This window comes from Hyla sarda, chromosome 2, assembly GCF_029499605.1.
Source record: "Hyla sarda isolate aHylSar1 chromosome 2, aHylSar1.hap1, whole genome shotgun sequence".
Lineage (NCBI taxonomy): Eukaryota > Metazoa > Chordata > Amphibia > Anura > Hylidae > Hyla > Hyla sarda.
The window spans coordinates 81,868,236-81,887,873 of record NC_079190.1 but is presented as its reverse complement, the minus strand read 5'-3'; the positions used below and the strand labels follow the sequence as shown (position 1 = coordinate 81,887,873).

The window sequence follows — 19,638 nt, the reverse complement described above, 5'->3', positions numbered from 1 at the left end:
TGGGCTGGTGTAGTTTTAGAGACTTTTCAGTGGCTTAGCGACTTTTTTGCGCCTTTTCACAAAAAAAGGCACAGTTCATAAATCCCTTCCATATCACGTGTATTGCCAAAATCAGTGGATTGCAACTCAAAATCAGCAGAAATGTGTAAACCAAAAGGCGCAAATAAACCTTGCTTGCGCCTTTTTTTCGCCTTTTCTAGACATAAAAAACAGTCTAAAGACAATGATAAATGTCGGCCATAGAGTGCAAAGAGTGCATGAAGCATCTTTACCTGTGGCAAGTATGACATCCCCTATGGTAAATCCTCCCCCTCCCCTCAAACAAAATAAGAAGAGAACACTTTCTCTCATCGTCCATGTGAAGTACAAAACGGTATCCTGTGAGAAGGTGTCTTCAGTCACCACAAAGCAATAATCTGGTAAGAAATAGGTGTTGTTGATGGAGAAAGAAATATAGCACAACTCCGAAGTCTCATACCAGGCAGACAAACATTGAATGCAGTTCATTATTTCGGGAACCCCACTTGAACCCAGCAGTAGCTCCTCTGACTCTCAGGGGAACCCAGCAGAGAGCTATAGTGCTCAAAATGAATGGGTAAACTATATTCAGTATTACGTATCCGGTAAACGTAACGCCCTTAGATAACCTCTCAGAGATTCCACATTATACCAAGTGGTGTACCTAAATGGTCGTACAATCTCAATGATCCCCCGAGAGTCAAAGTGAGTAACAATAATGGATTTCCATTCCTGGAAAAAACATTTAGTGCCGGTATCAGAGTGTCGCTCGGCATCTAAGCGATCAACCTCTAGAAATGACTTCAATTGTGCTATCGGCATTGGCAAATCTGGAGTGGTAGAATACAGCCATTTGGTAAAGAGGCAATGCAATGCAACTAAAAGGACAACATGAACAAACCATGGAAACCTCTACTCCCGCTCCTCCCTCCGGTGGCCGTAATTGGTGAAATAGGATTGATTGTGGTGTAAAAAAAAGATCCACACCCTCCAATGGTCCCATATATATGACTGTAGGAGATGCCAGTAAGTTGCAGAAGGGGAACACACTCCCAGATCCCATGGTACATGTTTGTAAGTGGGGCATTACATTTAGGACAGTGAGTGATCCTATCCAGCAAAGAAGGGGAATGCAAGATGTTAAAGCCATATAGCTGCGTGAGACCTTGAAATATGTCTCCCTCCACCTCTCATTGATAAAATTTTTGCATACAACGGCCCACTCTCTCAACACTACGTCAGTTATGTCAGCATCCCCAATCCATCTTTCCCACGTACGGAACACATGTTTAGGGTCAATTTTTAGGAAGCGGTTACGGAAGGCTGCGTATAAATCAGAGATCGATCTTTTCTGGGGTTCATTGCCAATAATGTCATCTAAAATGTGGGTTGGGGCTTCCTTCGACAAATTCCGTAATTTGTGGGACAGGAGGAGGTCAAAACGCACGGAGCATTTCTTCCAGTTTGAGCCACCTACGTTCATCACTATGAATCAGTCGCCCCACTGTCCGAACCCCTGTAGAAAGCCACAATCTCAACCATGGAGAAGATTTGCCCTTCGGGAGTTCTGGAAGGTCAAGCAAGGGCATCCTTTTGGATAAAAGAAACAGGAGGTCAAAAACCTTCCACACTTCCTTCTAAGTCACTATGGTATCACGCAGTAGTACTGAGCCCTTGATCCCAATGGGAAGTTTAGCATAAGAAGTTTGAAGCAGTGCCGGCAGAGACCATGGGGCGGCCAATGCTGCTTCCACTGCTAGATTTGAGAAGTAGGAGGCATGCAGCCATTCAAGCACAAGGCGAAACAAGCAGGCTAAATTATAGCCCCTGACATTCGGGAAGTTAACCCCCCTCTAACTTGCTGAGCATGAGCTTCTGTAAAGCTATGCACGGGTGTTTGCCCTGCCACGGGAAGCGTTGAAAGGCTGCGTTGAGGCGTCTAACATCGGCATGTCGAAGTAGGGGCAGAAGCATTTGCAAGGGGTACAATAAGCGAGGGAACTAATCATTTTAACAAGATGGCACCTACACAGGAAGGATAAGGGCAAGGACTCCCAGTGCTTCAGTTCCGTCAACATATGCTGAAAGAGCGGTGTATAGTTGAGTGAATAAAGCGTGTCAGGAGTCTTCCCTATGCGAATGCCCAAATACATAATGACAGAAGGAGCCACTGTAACGCCCAGGGCATTCGTATCAAGAAGCAACCTGGGAGGAGTCGCACCCAAAGGCAATAGCATACTCTTGGCAATGTTTACTCTATAGCCCGTAAAACTCCCCACATAAGATAGAAAGTTGAGAATTTTAGGGACAGCCTCTCTGGGATTGGTAAGGTAAAGTAATACGTCAACGGCAAACATGGACAATTTGGTCTCATTGGTGCACAGCTATACCTCCGTAGACATCAGAAGAGATCAAAAAGTGGGCCAGAGGTTCAATCACCAGATCGAATAATAAAGGCAATAAGGCCGTAGGACCATCATATAGGCCGTCTATAAAGGAGCTAAATCGACCTGCAATCCCAAACTTTGACAGGACCAGTCGCAACCAGTCCTAACGTACGTTATCAAAAGCTTTTTCAGCATCCAAAGTGAGTAACACAGGTTGGGTGTCTGCCTGGGACTGGCCCCGAACACTGTTCATCACTGCCAGCACCTTCCTAATATTCGTGACCGCCGAGCGGGTCTTCACGACTTCCACCTGATGGTCACCAACAAGGGAGGGCAAAAATCTGGCCTGACGATCAGCCAGAATCTTAGATAATAACTTTGCATCCTGGTTGATCAGAGATATGGGGGTATAGGAACCAGGATCTAAAGGGTCCTTGCCTGGCTTGGGGAGTACCTTAATATAAAGTAAGTTTTGCAGCAGGAGAGAGTACACCTGTGCGTAATATTTTGTTGAAAAACAATGTTAAGGGGGGGGGGGGGGGGGGGAAATCTTATCTCTCAGGGGCCCCGATGCTTTCCCATTTGCCAAAGCACGGATACCAGCCGCCACTTCCTCCGATTTAACATCCGCACTGAGATCCTGTTGCTGCTCATCAGATAAGGATGGTAGGGTCAGCCCCTCGAGAAACTGCGCCCCCACATCAGTTGGAGCGAAGGGAGAGGAATGAAGAGCAGCATAATAGGAGCCCAAGACACTGTTAATGGAGTGCGGCCCATGTATTACTTGCCCCATGGAGTCACGTGGGACCCTTTCGCTATATGTGCTAGTAAACTTCCTGCCTTATTGCCCTGCCTAAACAAATCTACCTCAAAGTGAGACCTATAGATTCTCTCTTTCCTATCCAACCAGAGTCCATACGAGGATTTCGCTGCCTGCCATTTAAGTTTATGATCTGTAGGTGAGGACTCTAAAAAGCGGGAGTAAGCCTCTGCTAAGGCTGTGCTTGCCGTTGCATGACCCTCCAGAGTTTTCCGTTTAACCGTTTTACTATAAGACATAATCTTACCCCGAAGTACAACTTTAGCAGTTTCCCAGTAAAGAGAGGGATTGTCAATATGGGAAGGGTTGTCTGTTTGGAATTCCAGCCACCAACCCCCGAGAAGACTCAGGAAGGATTCATCTTTTGTTAAGCAAGACTGAAACCGCTACAAGAAATCAGAACCCTTGGGGCTTGATGGCAGGAGCTCCAAAACCACTGGTGCATGATCAGAAATGACCAGGTCCTGTATATCCATCGCTCCCAAGCGAGAACACACTAGGGTACTGACCAGGAAATGGTCAACGGGAGACCAAGAACCGTGTACGTGTGAGTGTACTCACAACCATCCAAGTGTAGATACCGCCAAGAGTCTAGTTGTCCCGTGTGCATCAGGATAGGGGGGAGAACTCTGTCACTGACGAGGGACGGCAGATATAGGGACTGATCGTCTACGGTCTATTAGCGGGTCGGTCACTGTATTCAAGTCCCCTGCCAGGATGGTGTGTGGTCCACTAGAGCTATTAACTCTTCCTTCTTTGCATCTCTGGCAGATACAGCTATCACCATTAGGAGCGTAAACATTATAAATATGGTATGTGGTGCCACTATGGACTAGTTGTAAATAGGGATGTCCCGATACCGATACTAGTATCTGTATCGGGGCAGATTTTCAGCATTTGCATGGTATCGGGGGACTCTAATCTCTCCGATACCATGTCCGATACCTGCTGCTGTGCGGCTCCTCTCCGCTGTCCCGTTCTCCCGATCGCGTCATGGCGTCCTATGAAGGAGCATGTAACACACACGTCACTCCTCCCCCCCTGCGCCAAGCGTAACACTACGGAGGAAGCAGAGTGATGTGTATGTCACATGCTCCTACATAGGACACCATGATGCGGTCGGGAGAACGGGACAGCGGAGCAGCAACACCCGAGGACAGCCGCAGGTGAGCACTGTCTATAAGGGGGGACCCTGATCCCTACAAGGGGGGACAAGAGGGAGTGCTGTCTACAAAGTGGGGGAGCGCTGTCTACAAGGAGAGGCCTGCTGTCTGTAAGAGGGAGCACTGTTTACAAGGGGGGCTGTTGTCTACAAGGTGGACACGGGGGGGGGGGGGCGCTGTCTACAAGGGGATGGGGCTGTGGTCTACAGGGGAGCTGCTACTAATGTCTGCAACTATCTATACTACCTACAAGGGGATACTACCTACTATTAAAGGCAATCTTACAACAGAGTCACCTGCACTAACTTGAATTTATAGGTAGATAGTGCAGGTGACCCGGTTTCTACCACTGCTCACCATGTGAACGTTCGCACAATCGCTCCCGAGACATCAGTCTCGCCACCAATGCAAATTCCCTGTTCTGACCAATGGAGAAGAGAGAAATCTTGGCTCATACTACAGCAGCAGCCTCCATTGCACACAACAAGAACCCACATATCAGCACAGTAAGCAGCGCCAGAGAGCGGGTCACCCTGGGTTCAGATTCCCTTTAAAATAAAAAGTACTCGTACTTGGTATCGGTGAGTACTAGAATTAAAGTATCGGTACTCGTACTCTGTCTTAAAAAAATGGTATCGGAACATCCCTAGTTGTAAATGAGAAAAACGCCCCCTTCATGTGAGAGGACGTGGTGCGAAAGAGACTTGTGAAGCAATGCTGTAACTCCAAATTTGCCACAACTTCTGCAGTCTCTGAAAATCATGCTCTGTTAGATGGGTTTCCTGGAGAAGGACGCAGGCGTTTCAGAAAGCGCAGAATTTTCATGTGTTTTTGCGTGAAATGCAGTCCCTTAACATTCCACGTCACCGATTTACACATGGCATACTAACAACCCCCTGAGGCTAAGAGAGTGCATCAGGAAACTAGACCAAACATTGAACAGACAATAGCTGTGAGAGAGAGGGGAGCAGGATGGAGAAGAGGACAATGTGCGGGAGGAGGAGATAGTGGGTGGAATCAAATTCCCAGGGAGCTAGAACAGAAGTGGACCTTGCATCGTGAGAAGGACAGTAAGGGGGTGGGGGGGGGGGTGGAAGGAGGCAGTCAAAGACACAAAAACAAAAGGCAACCAGAAGGAGGGAAACACAGAAACACAAAAACCCTGGGACAGACCTACCCCCACAGTAGAATATGGACAGCCATAAATTGGGTAAAGGACACATTTTTCGGACATGTGGGCGACTTGAACTCCCACCCAACCCCCAATATAATCCAATCAACTGGGCCGCGATTCAGGAGAAGAATGTAGAAATAAAGAAAGAGGGGCCTCCATGGGAAGCATATAACTACTATAACAATACTGGTATATATATGGAGGGGAGCCCTCAGTGAGCCACGGGGGAGGCGGGAGGAAAGCACCCAACCTCCACCCTAAGCAGCAAAAAACAGTACAATATGAGGCAATCCCAAGAAGGAATCGAAGAGGCGTAGTGGAACACATCCAGTGGCTAAAAACATCAACAAAAGGGCACTATTTACTTAACAGTGAAAATCAAATGACAGTAACCCCCTAAGGCACAAGGTAAAATGACCCCAAAGGACAGTAGAAAGCGGCCCCGTGAGCCAACATTAACTGAACTATTGAAGGGTGGCATAACCCTCAGATTAAGAAGATAATAAGAGACAGTCACATAGAGAATACTCAGTCTGGAGATGAGGAGCGGCTGCTTCTACTCCTGCTACATCCCTGCTGATTTGCAGTGTTTCCTGGAGTCACCCGGAGATCTCGTGCGGCTGGTCCTGCGTCTGGAAGAATGATGAGAAGGGCCACCCCGGTCTCTGGAAGACGGAGAGTGATGAGAGGGAAAACTGTCAGATTCCCTCAAGAGCTCTGGTAAGACGGCCTCCGCCACGGCTGGAGTTTGGTAAGAGCCATCCGATCTGAAAACTTTCACAGTGGCCGGATACTGGAGTTGAAAACGTAGTTTGGCTTTGAACAGTTCGGAGCAGATTTTACTATACGCCCTCTGGCGTTTGGTGACCTCCGCTGAGAAATCCTCAAAAAGCAAAAGCAATAGTTTCTTGTTGCGGAGTGAGCGGGGAGGATTGCTTCCTATAGGCCCTCAGGAGCTCCACTTTATCATTGTAATCCAGCAATTTGAATATGATGTGCCATGGCGCGAATCCTCGCCTTGTCGAGCCTGGGAGGAGTCTGAATGAGGCCGTCCTACTCGATGGGCTCTCTACACTCTACATTCATGTGTAAGCCCTAGAGCTTTGGGTAGATCACTTTCGCAAAAGTCCTGCAGATCAGAAGGAGGGAGAGATTTCCAGGTCCTCCAGTTTTTCACTAATGTAGCAGAGATCCATTTCAGTTTGGCGAAGTGTGGTAGCAAGGTCACTATTTTCATCTTACAGCGCGATGATGCGCTGTTCTGCTTCATCCATATGACCTGATTGAGCACCCAAATCTGCTTGTAGTTGTGTTAACATCAAGCGCATGGTGTTTTCAAGGGTTGTCTGTATAGTAGGAGTAATCAGCTTGACTAAGGTTGTCGCCAATGTCTGAAGATCCATTGGGGGGGGGGTTAAATGAGACCTCCGAGGCACCCACCAAGGGAGGGAGCTGAATGGGTGCAGGTGGTGTCTGGGCACCTTCCTCTGGGGTGAACAGCGGCTGGCTGCTAGCGACATCGATAGCAACAGAATGGAGCTGTGTGCCCTTGAAGGACACTAAGGTAGAAGCTAGGACTGGTTGGAGCTTAGGGGTACAGTGAGGGGCGTCACAGCTGGGGGACTCGCACATTGGGACCCTTTGTTTAGGTAGCGGTCCATAAGAGATGGGTCAGGGGACGCAGATGGAATCCACTTGCAGCTGTGAGATAGAGGAGAGAAGTCCTTGGAAGCTCTCAGCAGCTCTGGGGTGTTAAGTCAGCCTGCACAGTTCTGCACCGGGGTTATGATGGAGGCAGGAGCATATGATGTCAGAAAGGCAGCCCCTTATCAGTACTGGGGCTGCCTAATGGAGGGCGGTCTGCCGCTTCTCCTGTTCCTATGCCTGCTGCGTTCCTTAGGAGTGCAGGCGGGAGATCTGTTGCAGCCACTGCTGTGTCCCTCAGTGCTGGAGAAGATGGCGATCCCGTCAGTCAGGCGTGTGACCTCCGGATCGCCACTACTCCTGCTGCAGGCGGCTGGTTAACTGCGGATCCTCTGTGACCCCCCAAGGACTCCAGAACCCTTGGAGGGTAGGTGTGCAGGGAAAGGCCCCTCCTGGCTGTCGGTACGGTGTGGGAGCTCCGGCCCTGCGCTCCTCAAATGCTCGCGCAACCGGAAGTCCTGATTCTTTATTTTTTAGAATGTAAAAAAAATATATACGTTCTGCGTAGGAACAAAATGTGATGTGAACACAGCCTAAGAAACAGTGCGGAATTCCTCTCTCCATGGAACTACATTTTCAGCACATTAATGGAGGGAGGTGTTCACCAATGAGTAATGAAAAAACAAGAGGGAATAAAATAAGGCAAAATAAGACGTCATCATAGGAGGCTTATATCGATACGTAGGTTATGGCACTGACAAATGCTGTCTGTATTTTACCAATGGCCTGTGGAGCAATGGAATGTGTTTTGTGGAGAGATAAATCCCACTTCTCTATCTGCCAGTTTGATGGTTGCATGTAGGTTTGGAAAATGCTCAGAAGACAATGATTGCTTTGTGCCAACCACTGGGATGCCTTGTGATCTTCTGCATGGCACCCCGGCTCTCCCATGCACGGCGCTGTGTTGACCCCCGAACAAAGCAGAGGCCAACACACCCCCTCCATGCATCTCTATAGAAGAACTGGAGATACAGAGTTTGTGTATCTCTGGCTCTCCCATAGAGCTACAGGGGGGGAGTGTCGACCACGCTTTGTGCAGTGGTTTAAAGTCTCCTTGCAAGAAGCTGACACCGGGCAGGAGACCACGGGTGGCCCAGCGGTCGAACCCCCCGCAATCAGACACTTATCCCCTGTTCTTTGGATAGGGGATAAGTTTTCTTACACTGTAGCACTCCTTTAAGATGAGTGATGTGTTCAGAGTACAGTTCACGTGTACTATTCTGGTCATTTTTTTGTCAAAACCAGGACTGGGCTCAAGACAGTGGAAAAAGTGTAAAGGTTTTTATTATAATTTTGCAGTGTTGGTTTCACTCCTGGTTTTGGCTAAAAATACTGGTAAAAAAAAAAAAAAAAAAAAACTGTGTGTAAACTCAGCCTTACAGTACAGGATGGGGATGTCAGTGTGATGGCCTGATCATGCCAGTGGCACCGTGTGTAGGAGCGCACATTTAAATTAAGGATAGCACATTTTTCATATTTACAGACATTTGGCCCTGAGGAATGTGTCATTAGCCCTCTAGTTTACATGGGGTGGACAGGAAGGGGTTAAACGTGCTCGAAATGTGACAGAAATAATTATTTGCATCAGAAGATGGCGCTCCAAAGAGTATGCCAATATTTCATCAAGTACCATTCTTCATTATGGTATTAGAAAGTCTTATGGAGTGGTATGTTTTGCAGCATTTTCACATATGGCATAGATAATGCAATAACAAAAATTGTTACTTAGCTACTCCATTTAGTATTCCACTATAAATACCTCACTCAGCAGACTGGCATCAAGGAAAGTCTTCTAGGCCTACGTGCAGGAAAGCCACAGTGACACCTCAGGAGAGTCTGACACCATGTCACTTGTGTAATATGAATTATTCTCCATCATTAAGCACATTTTACTTGAGATTTTCCTTCTGACTGTATTGGACTGAGCTCAGCTCAGAATTGATCTGCTGAATGAAAGGATTTTTATGTGGATGTCAGCTTTTCCTCATGAGCAAATCACAAAGAAGTAACAACTATATTTGTCTAGAGGTGGTGGAGTAAATAGAAATGATCTTATAATATTTATACCAGTACATGTTATGGTGTACACAATAGTATTGCTGCAGAAACTTGCTGCACCCTCAGAAAATATTCACACAGATAATAACTGTGCTTTTTGATGCAGAAATTGTGCCATTGACTTTAAAGGAGTAGTCTCATGCAAAAAAAAAATAAAAAAAAATTTAAAAACGTATTCCCCTATCTGCAAGATTATGAGGTCTGAGCGCTACGTCCCCCTGTGATCTTCTGTACAGAGCCCTGGCTCTCCCCTGTAGTGACATCACAACCTCCGCCCGAGGTCCGCCACGCCCACTCCATATATCTCTATGGTTGAGCCATTTGGCTTTCTTCGGCTCTCCCATAGAGATCTATGGAGGGGGCATGGCGGCCCCCGCTTTGGGCAGGGGTCATGACTTGCAGTTCCAGGGGAGAGCCGGGCTCCATACATGCTGTGCAGATCAGTACACATGCAAGGTTTTTGGACATATGCACCTACATTTATTGTTTCTCTTTTACTTAAGGCAATGAGATTGCATTATCATTAAATACCTTGCCCTGATCATACACCTTTTTACAGTTTCTTGATTCACCCATCCGTTTTGAAGATACCTAGGTTTATAGTTTGCTGACAAGTCAGGGACTCAGTCAGATGGGTGTGCACTTAGCTTTAATAATCAGGTGATTATAACGTGATGGTCGGATTACAGTTGGGGGAGAAGGGGTAATATTAGGCACACACTCTCCCCTTAATGTGCAATATTCACACCCCCTGACAGGTTAGTATAAAATGTGTTACATCTAAAAAGAACATGAAAAAATTTAAATAAATAAAAGACAGCAAACAACGTGACTGAAGTAAAGGTCCTTCAAGAGAATTCTAAAAGTCAAAGAGCTGTGAAACTGCTGTTACAGATAATGTGAACCGCTCTTTATGATCCTACTGTTATGATGTGTTACCGTTTGCCCAGTAGAGGGCAGACAATGACTTAAAGTGATGGGAATGGGTCTGATTTTTTTCTCTAGGGACTAAGGTCAGGCTATAAGTGACAGCATACCAAGCTATTAGACTGAAATAAAACACTGATTTTTAGCTTTTTAGGTAATTCCATTCAAATTATTAAAAAGAAACTAACAGCCTGTTCACCCACATTTAGCTCAATACAGTATACTAATTTAAAGTGTGGGTGAACAGCTTTAAAAACATTGGTCACTTTCATAGGTATAGTAGTTGCAGAGATATGCAAGTTCTTTAGTTCATTGCTATTGTGCTGCTGTGCGCAATGAGGCAAGCTCCCCTGCCTCCTTAATATTTACCGCCAGGACCACCCCCCTGTGATTAATATTCAAATGTCACTTGCCTGCCAGGGGGGAGTGCTCTGCTCTCTAAGAATAACACAGGCGCTGCTGCTTTCCAGCAGGTTAGTAAAATCATTAGCATATTTATCACGAGGCCGGGCAAGGAAATGAATATTAAAGGAGGCAGGGGAGCCGGCTCGCCAAGCTCCCCTGCTTCCTTTAATATTAATTTCCTGGAACAGCAGCACAATAGCAATGAATAGAATAACTGCCATGACTCTGCAACTACTACACCTTTTAAAGTAAGTGATGTATGTTTTTAAACTCGCACTATAAATTAGTACATTCGGTTTAGTGCAGGTGAACAGGCTGTCAGTTTATCTTTAAAGTAAAACTGACAGCTGTTCATCTGCACTAAACCAATATGCAGGGTTATAGTACGGGTGAAGAGCATTAAAGGGGGTATCCACCATAAGGTGATTTTAGTATGTACCTGGCAGACAGTAATGGACATGCTTAGGAAGGATCTGTACTTGTCTTGTGGCTAAATGGCTATGTTGTGAGATTACCATAACACTGTGGCTAGCTTTTTGTGAACTGGTATTTCCTGTTAGACTTTTCTTTTTCTGACTACAAATCCCACAATTCCATTTTCCTCCCTCCCAAACATCAGCCACCCCACTCATTGACACATAAATGAGCTGCATCCATTCAAATCAGTGTGGTTTTCAATTAGGGTGCCTACAGCTGTTGCAGATTGATCTCTCTCCCACCAAGCGATCTCTCCACCCATTGAAGCAGACAGGCTCCCTGTCATCAGCTGACTAGTGAGTCAGGTCTCGGCGTCATTGCAACCTGGGAAAAATCTGAGACAACAGTCATTTTGTATGCTGGTGAAAATAAATATTGGAGTGAAAATCACATAAGAATTGTGAGGAAACCGTCACACACAGGTACAGACACCATATTATGAACTACACTAACTTTACAGCCCCTGTAGCATAGTCAAATAAAAAAAGAATCCTGGAATACCCCTTTAAAACGAGGGGTCACTTATATGAACTAGTACAAAAGGATTAAAAGCTATCCCTCCAGGTATCTGCATTGCTACAGCACTGCTGTGCACAATGGAAACAGGGAGCAAGCTTGCCCAGCTCCCCTGTCTCCTCTATTAGCAGCGTTATTCCCGCCCATCTTATGAATATTCTAATTTCTTCACCCTTACATCCTAGTGATGCAAGAGCCTGCAGGAAAATTGAGACATGTCTGAGAAAAAGATTAATGGCGCCAATGTTTCTGCAATTCTATTTTTCCTTTTACACTAACAAGTGGAGCGAAGGAGAAAAAAATAAAAATAAAAAGGTTTACTGGCATAAGCTTGTCAGCCAGATCCTCAGGGAGAATCCTTGCAGGCAGGATTTATGGTTATCTGTGTTGTAGAAAGGAGAATAAATCAAAGTTCTTCATATGCGCATGTAATGAATTCACTAGTGTACAAACTGAAGAAGACACAACATTTTCCAGCTGTTGTTCGGTGCCCCAGTTACCTGTGCCTTACTGCCCTTTATACATCAGCTTTTAGTGGCTGAGGAATGGATTTAGAGCATCATTTAAAGGGGTAATGAGGTTTTAGCAAATGAAGCTGGTTAAATGAAATTATATTTTATATATATATATATATATATATATATATATACACACACACACATATTTTATATATATATATATATATATATATATATATATATATATTGTGACAGTGTGGCAAGGAAAGGGTGCATTTCCCACACTGATCCTGCAGAAATCTCCACCTGTGGACTAATCAATGAGGCAGCAGAAAGGGGAAGGGTCCTTAAAAGCAAGAGAAACAATATAATCTGGGCTCTCCCCTAGACAGAAGTGGCTGTTAGAGGGGGGAGACACAGTGTCCAGTGCCAGGCGGGCACAGCAAGGGCTGCTGAGGACACAAGCGTGGACTCCCGAAGTGAGAGACGCGGCTCCTGTAACATATAGCAGGTGGCTGTACGAATGGGACTTTATGTTCAAATGTGAACTGTGTCTTATAAGGCTGCAGGACTTATTGTGTTAAAACTGACAGGGAAAAACCCATCAGTTATTAGTCAGGGCATGCTACATGTATAGTGAGTGGCTAGACGGCCTAGGAGTTATTTTTATGTTTTGTTTATTTTATTTATCCTGCACCCCGTTTAATAAACCTGGTGAGGAGCCAGAATTGCAGAAAGGACTCGCTGTTTGCCGGTTTATTGTGGAAAAACGTGTCCTTTGGCTACGGCAAAGGATGATCCCAGAGTGAAACCCTTTACAATATATATATATATATATATATATATATATATATATATATATATATATATATATATATATATATACACACACACATTTATTTTTATTAAATATTTTGAAGAGTACCTGCCATCAAACCATAATTTCTAAACTAACTCCGATTATATGCCCAAACTACTCCTAAAACCCCTCCTGCCCTTGCTCACATTGTGTGAGCTCCCAGCAGGAGAAAGTGGGTGTTCCCCAGCAGGCGCAACGTCACTGAGGCCTGCGAGAGCTGTGCCTCGCCATGCCCGCACACACTTCCTGAGTTTGGTCTCCTGCCAGGTCGGGAAGAGACCAAATTAACTGTTTGACTTGCAGCAGGTAAGATGTGATGTCACTCATGCCATTCATGTCTATGGGAGGGGTGTGACCTGATGTGGTGTGATGTCACGTCTCCAGTCCAAGAAATTTCAATGGGACCCTGCAGCAGAATTCTGCAAAAATAATTAACATGTTCATTCTTTTTGCAGAATCCGCAATGCAGAATTTCCTCAGCGGGAAATCTGCTGTGTGAATGGGACGGCATTAATTCCATTTACCACCATGTTAACTTCACGTAGAAGAATTTTCAAGCTGAATTTTTCTGCCATACTCCACCGTGGGAGTATACCCTTAGGCTATGTTCACACGGCAGAAAATGTATTTCTAAGCAGAAACAATGAACAATTCATTGGTTTTCTGGACCCTGAAATTTCCACGGCAGATGTTTCCGCCACATGCATGGTGCAGCAAAATCCCATTGAAATCAATGGGACTCTGCTGCGCCGGGATTTCCAAGTACACAATTTCAGCCAAATTCCGCCGTGTAAACATACCTTACTGGGAAAAAGCAAAATAATCTTTTTTTTCTAACCTCATACAATGCAGTTCTTTATCCACCAAAGAGCTGTACCCAGCAATTATATAGGCATCTGTAAAAGCTAAAAACACGCGCGCACACACACACACACACACAAAAAATGAATATTAATGTGAAAGATTCACAGGTATGCTAGTTCTTACCCATTTATTACCTAAGTGTCATCTGAGCTGAAGAAGCTACATCTGCGACATCGAGATCCCCCATTGCTCTCCAAGGGAATGAGCAGAGGACTGCCACATGACTAATTATTCGCAGGCGAAAAAACTATGCAGTGACACAATTCTGTGTGTGTCACTCGGCTGAACAGATTGTCAGAGGTCTGGCATTTATTCTGTCCATATGCAGCATCTCAGCCTAAAGTGATTTGGTAAGTGAATGTTTACATTATTACAGTGCCCAAGGCAGTCTGCGAGGCTCTGATAATTGGCACCACACACTGCTGACTGTGTACTATACCACTTGCGTGGGCAGCAAGAAAGAGGATAGTCAGAGAATCTGTAATTGTAAGCAGAGATTTAAGGCCTTTTTTTTGCATTCACGTTGAGATTTCTTTAGTTGTTTATTTTCTACTGCCTGATCTGAATGTTATAGAGAAATGGCTCTTGGAAAAGAAAGTTAGAGTTCTACTGTATCTGTGGCCTCCCATTCTAATGGCATGCGACAGACAAGATTCCTCCAACAATTAGACGGGATACCGTGCATCAAGCGCTGAGACCAGGTAAAAGGTAGGTGAGGTTTATTACCCACAATGCAATGAGTTTCACGGACTGGCCGTTTCCTCAGGCATGTAGGGTGGGGAGAAAGACAGATTTAATAGGGCAACATTAAACCATTGTGGGACAAAGGTTAACCCTTTACAGTCTTTTTTGACAAACAAAATCATCATAATAAGCGTTGCAGAGTGCAAACACATCCATTAATCATATAGGAACAAAATAAACATTTACATGAATCACACTAATGTTACCATATATAGAAAATAGAAGAAAAAAAAAGTATATGATATTTATTATTATTCTAACAAAAAAAGTGTATATATTTATATATATATATATATATATATATATATATATATATATATATATATATATATATATATATATATAGGAAAGGGAGATATAGAGTGTATCTCCCTTTCCTATTTATTTATTTATTTATAGGAAAGGGAGATACACTCTCTCGCTCTCTTTATATATATATATATATATATATATATATATAATTTTTTATTAATATTAAATATCATATACTTTTTTTATTTACTATATATGGTAATATTAGTGTGATTCATATATATGTGTATTTTGTTCCTATATGATTAATGGATGTGTTGGCACTCTGCAACGCTTTTTGATGATTATTTTAGGTTTCTGTCAAAATTGACTGTAAATGGTAAACCTTTGCCCCACAAGGGGTTAATGTTGCCCTAATAAATCTCTGTCTGTATCCCCACCCTATATGCCCGAGGAAGCGGCCAGTCCATGATACTCATTGCATTGTGGGTAATAAACCTCACCTACCTTTTACCTGGTCTCAGCACCGTTTAATTATTGGAGGAATCTGTTGCATGCTACACTGGAACGTGGAGTGGCTGCAGAGACCGTGATTTTGATATACGCTATACCATTGTTGTACTTGGTCAGCAGTATAACCACCCGCAGTAAGCACAGTTCACATTAGTGTTTCCCACTATACCGAAGGTATTACACCACAGAGTGCATCCTTTCTTCTTTCTTTTTCATTCTAATGGCTTGTTACAAAACTACATGCTGCGGAGCGATAAGTTGTGGGGTCACCAGTAATTAGCTTAGAGGGGACGAACAGCTACTGTATATGTCACATTCATATGCTGGTGCCACGGCCAGAGAGCCTGTTAATGATATTAAGGACCATTTAGGAAAGTGATAAAATGCAAATATATTCTGCACCACTGGCAATGGGATCAGGGGCACACTGCCCCCTCGGTCACTCATTATTACAGGCAAGAGATTATTCGGAGAAGATGATAGTTTATCTTCTTGAATCAGATTTCTTACATTTACTATATTACTGCTGGATTTTTGTTACAATAGTATGACTTGTGTGTTATCATACATATATAAAACAGATGGATTGAGTTAAGAAGCGGATGCTGCCTTTCTGAGTTCCTCTTAATGTCTCATTTATCCATTTTAATATTTCATAATAAAATGTACAATTTTTATTTATATTTTTTAAGTGACTCCATTATTTGTTTAAGTTGTTTTTAATACATATATATATATTTATTTATTTTTTATTGGGATTTCACATACTACGTGAGGGGTTATTAGTACCACAAGTGTAGATTATATATATTTGATGTCTTTTGTTTGCTATAGGTATACACTATCAAATCTAGTGGAAAAATGTTATCCATAATATTTGCTGGGTTTGGGGTAAGCAAGTACATTGCATGTCCAGAGGCTTGGGCAGTACCCCGCTGCAGACACTGATTGGTTGAGTGGGCAGTGCGCTGCTGACCCCAAACAGAGTAAGGGTGCATTCCCACGTGGCGTATTTTGCTGCGTATTTGGTGCTGCGTATTTTCCTACCCATTGACTTCAATAGGGAAAATAAAATACGCAGCAGCAAATACGCAGCAAATACGCCGTGTGGGAACGTACCCTTAGTGCTGTGCTATAGGACCAGCTCTGGGAGAACAGCAGTTGTGGCAGAAGCAAACAAGGTAAGTATATTTTTTATGTTTTCAAGCAGTACCAGGTACATTTTTTTTTTTTTTTATAACAAGTCAGGGGATACTACATTAAGAAGTAGAATAAGAAATACAACAGGAGAATGTTTCCATGCACAATGGCTTTTTAGGTAGTACATTTAATTTGTGCATTTATAACACATATACCTATGTAAATACATATACCATGTAAAGAGAAAGCAGAAAGTGGCAGAAATCTCTGCTCTCAGTAGCATTTGTGTACAGGACTAGATAAGGAAACTATATCGATGTTTTAGAAGACTGCGTCACTGTTTAAAAGGTAAGGTTTGCATATCCACAAGGGGTTAATGTAGGAATAGTGAAGTATGGTTGAGGTAGAGATTTGGAGGGTCTCCAGCAGGGCAAGAAAAGTCTTGAGGGAAATACAGGGCTGGCAGATGGATGTGAGATAATCTATTTGCATACATGTATTGGGCATGTTAAAGGAGTACTCCGGAGCTAACCTTTTATGGGGGAATTGGAGCATGAGGCAAAGTAATATAACATTCTAATATACTCACGTTTTCCATATGGTCTTCTTCCCGGTCTTCTCCTCGCTTTTCTCTCCGGCCGGAAGCTGGGTCTTTTGATGACGCTAAACTTGTATTTCTTCTTGATCCGTCGCCATCTTCGCCCGGCGACTCATCGCTCCCATGAGTCACTGCGGGCTGTGCCGGCCTCCCCGCCCGGAGTCGGCTACTCCCCCAAAGTTAATTTATTCTGCGCATGCGCAGTACTACGCAAATAGTGTAGGGCTGATGCTAGGCTCCTATCGCTGCCTACATTAGCCCTACGCTATTTGCGTAGTGCTGCGGCATTCTTGTGACACCGCTAGTGCAGTGTTTCCAAACCAGGGTGCCTCCAGCTGTTGCGAAACTACAACTCCCAGCATGCCCAGACAGCCTTCGGCTGTCTGGGCATGCTGGGAGTTGTAGTTTTGCAACAGCTGAAGGCAACCTGGTTGGGAAACACTGCGCTAGTGGGCACATGGATCAGTGGGCTAGTGGGCACATGGATGGGTGGATCAGTGGGCTATTGGGCACATGGATGGGTAGATCAGTGGGCTATTGGGCACATGGATGGGTGGATCAGTGGGCTAGTGGGCACATGGAGAGGGCTGATGAGCTGGGAGGGGGAGGATGGGAGGAGATAACCACAAGGGAAGGAGCTGTGGTTGTCACTATTATAATTTATTATAATTTCCTGGGGGGGGGGGGGGGGGGGGAGGAGAGAGAGCAGCAGCTAACAGGAAGCTGGCGCAGGGAGTCATGGGAAATGTAGTCATTATGACATGGCTGCTTACTGCTACAGGTGGCAATTACAAGAGAATGGCGTGGCCAAATTTGACAAATGAGGTATCGTTGGAAAGGTCTTTGAAAGAGCTATCAGATGAGATAAACTTTTTTTTTTTAAGTACCAGCGCTCCGGAGTACTCCTTTAATCTTATATGAAAGGTGTAGCTATTCTCTATTTAGCTGTGATATTATGGTAGCCGTAGTTTGTGAACCTAAATAACCACATCATAAATTTACATTAATAAGGGTAAGGCGACGGCTCAAATCTCTCCGCTTTGAGACCAGAAATATAGTAGGATGGAATATAGGTGCATGTTCACACAACTGTGTGTTTATAGACAAAAAATAAATAAAAAACATGCAATGTCACTGTCATACACCCAGCTCCCAATGACTTCAGTGGGAGAAGAGGATCCATGCAGAAAAGTAACATGCAACATATTTTCCACACGGTTACACTCCGAACTTCAATGGGAGCTTCAGGGCTGAACCACAGAGACACACACACACAGGAGCGAATTTTGTACATTAGTAAAGATCACACAGATCCAACTATAGGCTTAAAGCAGACTATTGTACAAATGGGTATTTTGATCATTAGTGACAGATACTTACACTAAGGGTAGGGTCACACATTTCATATTTTGCTGCCCATTGAAGTCAATGGGTAGAGAAATCAGCATCAGAAAATGCAGCAAAATACGTCATGTGTGACACCAGCCTAAGGGTTCGTTTACATGGGCGGATTTAATGTTTTCCACTGCAAGTTTGAATCAGGGCAGGCTTGTCGCGGCCAACTTTTATGCGGAAACCACAATGATTTTCGCCTAAAAAAAGAATAGGGTTTCACTGGGTCTTCAATAGGAGATGGTGAACAATGCACAAAAAAAAAAAAAAAGTAGTGACAGGTCATTTCTGTCTGCACCGTTCTGTCCTACTGGAATTAATGGGAGCTTCAGGGCAGCCCTTCCCACTCTGACCACGTTTTTTTTGCCATTGTGCACAGTGGTGATTCTGGAAGTCAATTTGTGAGGATTTTGTAAATAGGAAATATGAAACTAGAAAGTCAACCAAGTGGTACTACAACAATCCATTTCTGCAGGGCTAAATCCATACATCGCATATGAGCTACCTCTGCATAGTTGATGGATCCATGAATTTCTTTAGTTTTTGGTGTCATTTGTGTAAATGCAAGCCAAGTAAAAGAAAATGCAAATGTAGACTACAGAGTCTATAGATGTTTTTAGATTTTCAAACATGAATCTGCGTGATAGATCTGGTGTTTTCTGAGACTCACCAGTCTAAGATTACACTGTCTTCTAATAAGAAGTTGTTTTTTTTTAATTATAATTTTACCATTGTTCTTCCAGCCCCATCACAACACCAACAAACATTTGGGGCTGATGGATATCATCTGGGTTGGCAGGAACATGATACCAATGTGTTAGTATCTTAAAGAGTTAATTGCCTTAAAGGCACAAGAAACTAGTTGTGTGTTAAAGAGGAACATTTGGTCCACTAAAAGTCCTAATTCTGACTCCCAGGCTCTACAGTTGTTGAGATCTAAGAGATATCAATAATTTACAAATAATAGAAATAAGCCAGGGTAGTAGGAAAAAAAACTATATATACATGTGTGAAAAGTGGTTATAAGGTGGCACTACTAGTGGCAGGCAATGCGGGGGTTAATACTCAAATTCTTGCAAGTACTGGATAGTGGTGCAGTGGTAGAGATCAAATCAATAGAGTCTCCGGTGGAGCTGAGATAGATAAAAGAATAGATGTATCAGATATAT

The 19,638-nt window shown here is 43.9% G+C and overlaps 1 protein-coding gene and 1 long non-coding RNA gene across 4 annotated transcripts in view; one reads left to right on the top strand and one right to left on the bottom strand.

Moving 5' to 3' along the window:
- Positions 1-19,638, bottom strand: part of CACNB3 (calcium voltage-gated channel auxiliary subunit beta 3) — a 223,442-nt gene that overhangs the window by 80,635 nt on the left and 123,169 nt on the right. The window lies entirely within an intron of this gene.
- The window catches only part of LOC130358684 (uncharacterized), a 125,667-nt gene continuing 120,136 nt past the window's right edge, over positions 14,108-19,638 (top strand). Inside the window, exon 1 of the long non-coding RNA XR_008889618.1 lies at positions 14,108-14,180. This is a non-coding gene — a long non-coding RNA (uncharacterized LOC130358684). The remainder of the gene's footprint in view (positions 14,181-19,638) is intronic.